The sequence below is a fragment of the Grus americana genome, chromosome 1, assembly GCF_028858705.1.
Source record: "Grus americana isolate bGruAme1 chromosome 1, bGruAme1.mat, whole genome shotgun sequence".
NCBI lineage: Eukaryota > Metazoa > Chordata > Aves > Gruiformes > Gruidae > Grus > Grus americana.
The window spans coordinates 110536646-110544528 of record NC_072852.1 but is presented as its reverse complement, the minus strand read 5'-3'; positions in this window follow the sequence as shown (position 1 = coordinate 110544528).

The following is a 7883-nucleotide window of genomic DNA, read 5'->3' as shown; positions in this document are numbered from 1 at the left end:
GATCAGGTGGTTACCTCTGGTTCTGCCTCTTCCTCCTCCTGTTCTCGTGATGGCCCTGATTCATCATCCTTTACTAAATGAGCTGACTTTCATGTCCATTTCTTCTTGTGTATAGGGCAACTGATACCAGCATGGGTTGGTTCTCAGGTTCAGGGACAGTACCAGTCGCTGGAGCTGGAGTGGCCACAGTGCCTGTCGCTGGGGTTGGAGTAGCTGCAGTGCCTGGCAGTTTGTTTTCCCTCTCTTCCCCCTGATGGTGCTGCCTACTATCAATCAGTGTTTGGTAGATACTGGGCAGGGCCCAGGACAGTGCAGTGAGTTGGTTCTCTTTGGAATACCCACAGTGTTTTCCTTTTGAATATTCTATCACTTTATCAGGGTCCTGTAGTTGTTCAGGAGTGACGTTCCAAACCATTGGGGGTGAGAAGTTCTGTAGATACCTGCCTGTATACCTCCACATGTGTGCCACTCATGACTATGCAGCCTCAGGGCAGATAGTTGTTTAACCCTAAACAAGACCTGAGACACATTCAGGAGTCATAGAAATAGGAACATGCTCATTTGAACATCCCAAGGATATTCAAAATTCTCAAGAGCTACTGCAGCTGGCCTAGAGGAGAAAGCCCAGAAGCTAGAAATGAGTGGCTCTGCTGTCTCTTATAGGACCTGTATTTCAAATATTTCAAATTTGAGTATCTGATCATCTTAAAGATAGTTTTACTGATCCATATATTATAAACAAAAACTGAAAAATCTCAGAGCATCCTATTGTGATCTCATGTGTGTGTCAGATCTTGCTCTACTTGCTTTAAGGCCCATGAGAGATTTGCTGCTGACTTGAATGATGCCAGACTTGGGAATCCTCTTTTTGTAAATAATACAAAGTCACTGTCTCTTCAGGGGCTTTATTGATCTCGATTGACATGATGTCACTGAACTGTTCCCAAACATCTAAGATACTTTCCCAGGTTGCCCTGACCTCATGGAGCCATATCTGGGATTGTCCTGAGCTACATGATCTGTCCAAAATTGCTGGTAATCTTGCAGGGAAGCCAAGACTTAATTATGTGGTCTGCTTTAATTTGGGGTGAGTATCTGGGAGATGTGAAGTACTAAAAGTCATATTCCAAAAATATCTTTGCTGGTGTTTCCCCAATGTGAATGCACATTCCATGTTAGGGTAGCTGAAATGTCCAAAGTCCTGGGGAATGGAAGGAAGCCTTCTGCGAAGGGATGGATTCCTCTATAGTGAACATGAATAAATTCATGGCACACATTTTATTTTTAATAATAATAATAATAATAATAATAATAATAATAATAATGCATTGCTGATGGCAGTTAGACAAAAATGTTGCCCTACCACTATTTCCTAGCGAGACCTACACTGCCATCTTCTGGGGGCATGAAGGGAAGAGAACTAAAACAGTGAGAAAGGAGCAATGAGGAGCTTAAGGAGAGCATGCTCTGTTTTCAAAGGCTGAAAAAGCTCCTCGTTGACTTCTCAAACCAGTTTGCAGAGTTCAGGAAATAAGACGACTGCTGAACTCCATTTTGCATCTTCTTGACCTCTGAATAACCTGTACACTTACATTTCTGTTGATTGAGTACTCTGTTTAAGATTTTTGATCTGACTGTCCAGTATGCGGACAAATAACCAAGAGGATGTGCTTGCATCTCCAGGCCTTTAATAACTATTGGCATAGTTACGATAGAAGCTGGCCAAAGTAAATTTGGAAAAGTTCTTAATTTTGGTTAAAAACCTATTTAAGTTACAAGTTTCAGAGGTTTCACTTCTGCTTTATAAAAAAGAAAATTGATTTTATAGAAACAAGTCTTTATTAGAAACATCAGTCTGTGGAGGCATATTGGTTCAAATCCCCCACAAAGTAAATTCAGATGAAACTATTATGTAGAAAATCTCTTTTGGTAAAATCAGTTTTTACCTAATGATTCTAATTTCAATGAATCTAGAAGCTGATTGTCAAAATTCTTATTTAAAACCAGCAAATACTTAGGGGATTTTTTTTATATTTCTTCATTTGGTGGTATTGACTGAAGTTGCCCCTTTCACATTACTACTTTCACATTAATACTTTCCACTTCATGATGAACTAGGTATTCTACATTAAAGCTTTCTACAGTTAGAGTCAAGAGTTCACAGAATCCTAACAGCACAAGGAGAAGTTTGCCAAAAAAAAAAAAAAAAACCCCAATCAAACCCCCAAACCTGTTGTGATAGAGTGGTAAAATAAACAGTTTAGCAGTTTAGCATACTTTCTCCAAGTGATGCACTTTTCACCCTGTTATGAGATCATCACACGTGGTCCATATTCCATAATTTATATTTCATCGAGTTTTCAGATTTCAGATCTATTTGCTTATCCATGAAAATCAATATAATTTCTGTATCCATTTATTAAGTTGTGATGGAAAGGACATGAGTCATCACTGGCTAACTTTACTTTGTTCAATATGATACAGCATCAACTTAATAGCCTCTGAAGATCTTGTCACATTTAGCCATACACCACTACTGTGGTAACCACTTCTCCTTTAATATCGATTTGTATGCCCTACCCCTTCCAGTGCTACTAATGTGTTTCAGTCGTTAATAGCTATATAGTTCTTCAGATGGGCAGTAGGTGTGCTTTCAAGTGTATCACTACAGATGCAAGGTGGAAAACAAAAGTGTCAAATGAAGATAAACTTCAAGGCTTCATTTGTCTGTATTTGTAACCAAAAAGAAGACTCTGTATATCCTTCTCCAAATGTCACCCTGATATCATCTTCAAATATTTCTTTAGTGAAAAAAAAATTGCAAGGACTGTGACAGGGTCTGTATAAGTATGATCACGCATCTGTATAAGAAATAGCAAAATAAGCAATTGTCATTTTGTAAGAAGATCTAGAAAAGGGTTTCCCAAGCTTCTAGCTTAAGCTCTAGATACGTTTACCTCTGTAACTGACTGAAATGGTTCTCTGAACTCAGGTTCATCTGTTGAAGGATCATCCTAATGAATCATCCTTAGGAATGCCTTGGATGCCACGTTCAGAATTTTTGTACTACTGATGTACCCTAGATACTCTTTTGATTCACTGATAAACTTGAGAAGCTCGGTGAGGCTGTCATAATAGAAAGGACTTGAGTCGTCAGTGGCTAACTTTTAGGGCTTAGAGAGATTTTAGTGAGAAGACCCTTCAGCATTGATCTAGGCAATAAATTTAGCCATCGTAAAGAAATTTTGGGTGTACTAATAAGCTCTTTGTGAAAGCTGTGTGTGTTTGTGCATTAACAAGATCTGAGGTTTTCCTTTTCTTTAGCTGAGGGACAGACCAGATAAAAGTTCAATATTAAAAGTAAGCTGGACAAGATGAGCAGGAAACCCCAGTTTTGCAGTCTGTAGCTACAACTATCAAGTTACTTCAGCTGTGGGTGCTGAGAACTGTTTACTAAACAGAAAACAGGCTGCTAAAGAGCTCTCCAGATAGATACACTTTCATGTGCCTTTTTTATGAACTTTGGATTATTTGAGGCAAGGGAATTGGATCAAAACTGTCTTAAGTCTTGTGCAAAGGACTACACTGAAGGCCAGACACAAGGTGTCATGAAGCCCGTGTAAATGCAGTTCTTCATTTCACTGGGCTCAGATCCGTTCTTTAGCGATTTAACCTCATCTGCACTTATTGGCATAATGCTGATACTTGTAGCCAGGGCAGGTGAAATCTGATCTAGTGGGGGAGAAGAATCATGCTGTGACAAGCTCACCCAGGACCGACTGGCATTACTGGATAACTCCTCACCTGCTAACTATCTTGCCCATTTGCAATATCCATCCCCAAAACTGTTGGGAATTATACCATGTGGATGGCATCCTTGAAAATTATACCATAATGAGTATTCTGCTTTTTAAAACATACTTCCTGAATAGTATTATGTGAACAGTAATTAATTCTGGTAGGCTCAGAACAGGATTATGAAACTACTGTCTAGTCTATCTAATCAATTTATTGCATCAAAACACCAAATAAAGAAACAGAAATGGGAAAAAAATATTCTGTCCAGAAACTAGATTTTCTTGCGCTGTGAATAAAAGTATCAATTCCCTAAGGAGGAAGAGAATTATGCTGCAAGTCTGCTGTAGCATTCATGGTACCAGAGCTAATATAATAATCATTACTCACGTCATCTTCGCGAAATAGAGGAAGAGAACAAAGGTGAACTAAATGGTCATAGAAAGTACTTGAGTTAGGGAAGGTGCTTTTCTGGAACATAGACTTCTCTGCGTGCTGTGGATTTAATTTTGACAATTTGAAATAGACTTGATCAGAAAACAGATTTTTCCTTCTGGAGGAATAGTCTGATTTTTCTACCTAGAAGTCCTAAAACGAAATGTGGAGATTCAAGACCAATAATTGCAGTAAGAACCTTGTAAATGTATAAATATAGAGGTTTGTTTTCATTTCAGATCTGATCGATAATACCTTACTTCTAGTTCATCATGAAAGTTCAGTACTTCACCTGAAATTTAACACTGCAGTGGAGCTATCTACTAAGAAAATCAAAGCAAGTGAACTTTTTCCTCCCAGGAGTCAATGACCATTTCTGAGCCTCTACTCATGCCAGCGACCAAGTTCAGGGAACAATATATTATGACAAAGGTTAAACACAAAGACGGCAGTTGCAGGAGGGTGGGAAGGGACAGATCCTGTAAGAAACTAAAATTACCTTGAGATTGATAGCTAGTGTACGTAGCCCTTTTCTGGAAAACTTTTAGTCTTAGTTTGGTTCTAAGGGAACACAGTCTGGAATTTGGGGGTTGAAATGAGGATTAGGAATGTGGTCTCTTCAGCCTGTTTCTCTCCGTCTCAGAAATGTGTGCTCCAGCACTTTCAGAGCATCCCAGCCTGCAGGGCAGAATGTCCTGTTACTGATGCTGGGTCAGACCATCCTTCACGTTTCCCTTCCCAGTGTGCCCTGGAACCGCAGCACGCTGCTGAGGTCCTCAAGGTCTGTTACACATCCGTGTTGCGCTCAGCAGAGAGATTTGACTTACTCTTCTCTTTCTTGATTTAAATTTGCCTAGAGATAGTGTCCAAAGTGTATATTTCATTTCAGGCCACCATAATTACTGAAAACCTGGCCCTAATTAGGTGCTATCTCGATTATTCCCTTCTGTCACAGTCTCTCTCTATTACCCTTCACCCTCCTCACTTGCTTATCTCTGCAAATTTACTTCTCTGGAGTTCACTCACACAGTGTCAGCTCACAAAGCTGTGTTATTACTTGCATTTAAGGTCAGAATCCAGGAACAGTTGTCAAGACGGGTGTCAAATATTTTGGCAAATATCTGTGCGCCTATTTCAGAGTTTGAATATCTCATACCTGCTAAGGAAGGCTATTTCCCTAAGTCAGCTGGGCTGCTTTTGATCTGTAACCTGGTGTCATCGGGTTGAAGTTTTGAGGCAATGTGTTCAACCATAGTAAGTCAGTAGCACTGCGTAAACTGTACTCTGTTCTGATTGCTAATCAAAGCCTAACCTTAGTAATACCTGAACCTCCCCTATTCTGATGTGAAGGCTTATAAAGCGAGTTCATATGGGATCAAATAATTTGCGATGTGTAACCAGTGAACTGGATACCCAGTTCCCCAGGGTGTAATAACTATTTTAGCGCTCAGAAGACGACCAGATGCAGCTGTCAGTTCAGTTTCAGTTGTTGGTCTCGTTCTAACATCAGTTAAGTGAAAAGCTGATCAGAAAGGGTAGTTTTGTCACCAAGGCTGAGCTTTGAGCTGGGTTTCATTTCTAGCTTTTCCAACGTCCTGGAATGTATCAAGCTGTACTTCAGATCCCAGTCAGTAAAGCAAGGTTAACGATACTGATCTTATATGAAGTTATCTATGTTTTTTTTTAAAGTAGTCTGCTATTTGAGGCAGGCACGATTTCCTTCTGGATCATACTAGCAAAGGTGGTAACAATAATGATCGCATCTTCTGGGGAACTAAGCAGCACAAATAATAATAATACTGAGCACAAATCATTCCAGTGAGGAGCTCATGAGTATCTGCTTGCATAGAGACTCTGAGGAGCTTTTTGCTTCTTTTTTTATCACTAGCAATTTATGTGTAATGTCTTTGCTGGTGCATAGTGCTTCACTGTCATAGTCAAAGCAGAATATTAGAGCAGTATACTCTCTTTTGATAAATTTCATCTGCAAATTATTCAGCCTCCTTTCTCCTGAAAGAGAAAAATGTGTGTTTTCTTCTGCCATTTGGGTTGGCTGGCAATTAGTCTTCTGACCCTTGTCACTGGGACATCATCAGGCACTTGGAATTCTTGGCAACCTCTTCAGCTGATAGATAAGGCAGTAAAAACAGTTCTGTTTTTCTATTGTCATCAATATTGAAAAATCTCAATATTTACAATATTTGTAAGTTAGCTGCTCAGTATTCACATATCTGTAGTCACCTCCCTACCTCAGCTCTTACCATAATACTAACCAGTGAAATGAATTTTATTTTGCTGTTTTAAAGAATCGTATACTGTACTTACAGACCTTTGCAGTATGCCGTTTGCACAAATAAACTCAGTCTAAAAAAACCTGAAGGTTTCAGAAGGACTAGAAATAGTCACGGCATAAAGTATATTCTGTACTAAAAGAGGCACTGTATTAAACACTCTAGAAAAAAACCTGATGAACTTGCACAGATCATTGCAAGCTACGCAAAGTGTTACTAAGAATTTGTCAGAAAAGTGATTGGGGAAAGAGACTTCTGCTTTTGCTTTATCTAAGTGTTCCTGTTGCACATCTAAAGGGAACAAGTGTTGCAAGGTGTGTAGTTTTTTGGTTTTGTTTTGGGGGGGTTTTTTGAGCTTTGTACCAATCCAAAAGGAGGATGGTTTACATCTGGTTGTCAGTTCTTACTTTCTTGTGTGCTATTTCCAGAATTTTGAAGTTTGGTTGTTTTTTTTTATTTTGACACACAGTTGCAGCTGTGGAAATCCATTGCCACAATATATTTGGCTTTATATGTGTAATCTCCTCATCTTTCACACCTTCTGTAGAATTGCACGGGTTGAAGCCCTTATCAGGGACATGACTAGTACCAATTGGAGCAGAGGTGAAACTAGGCCATCAGAGACCTCAGGTCTACTGGAAAATGCATGAGCTGGAAAAAAAAAAAAAAGTAGATTGGCTTTCAGATTTAAGGATGATCTGACAGAACTGGTAGTAATAAAATCCGAACAAAACACCATTTTGCATGTGAATTGAGCAAATATGATCTGAAAGTTACTGATTCACAGCATACCCAGAAGCCTGAAATCAGTGTGGTGTGGCATGGACATATGGCCTGTCTGAGGGAAGCTATTTGCAATCCCCAAGTCTTGCATACATTTCCTTATGTACTATTTTAAAGAAAACTCTAAGAGGTTCTGTAGGAAAAACGAACAGAAAATGCCTGCCTGCCAGCCAATAGAAATGAATTGAGGTGAATCTGCCTGATCATAACAATACTTCAGAAATACATATGTATTTCTGCCTATTTTTTAATGCGCTTGCAATGCCCACTACAGATGGTATTGTGTTCCCGAGGACATCTTGATGGTTCCGTCAAAATTTTTGACAGAAGCCAGCCTGAAGGTTGTCTAGCCAACCACTCAGCCCACACACTGAGAGTTCAGTCCACCAAATGGATCCCTGTGCTGTCTGGGCTTTTTAATTTCCCAGCAAAACATTTGAAAAAAATACAGTTAAACCTTCCTGCCAACTGCATTAGGTAGTCAAAGGATCGTTCTGATAAGGTAAGGTTCTGGCATGAATGCAGCTCATTCTGGTTTATGCTGGGCCGTCCAGATAAATGGAAGAGGATACACTGCAT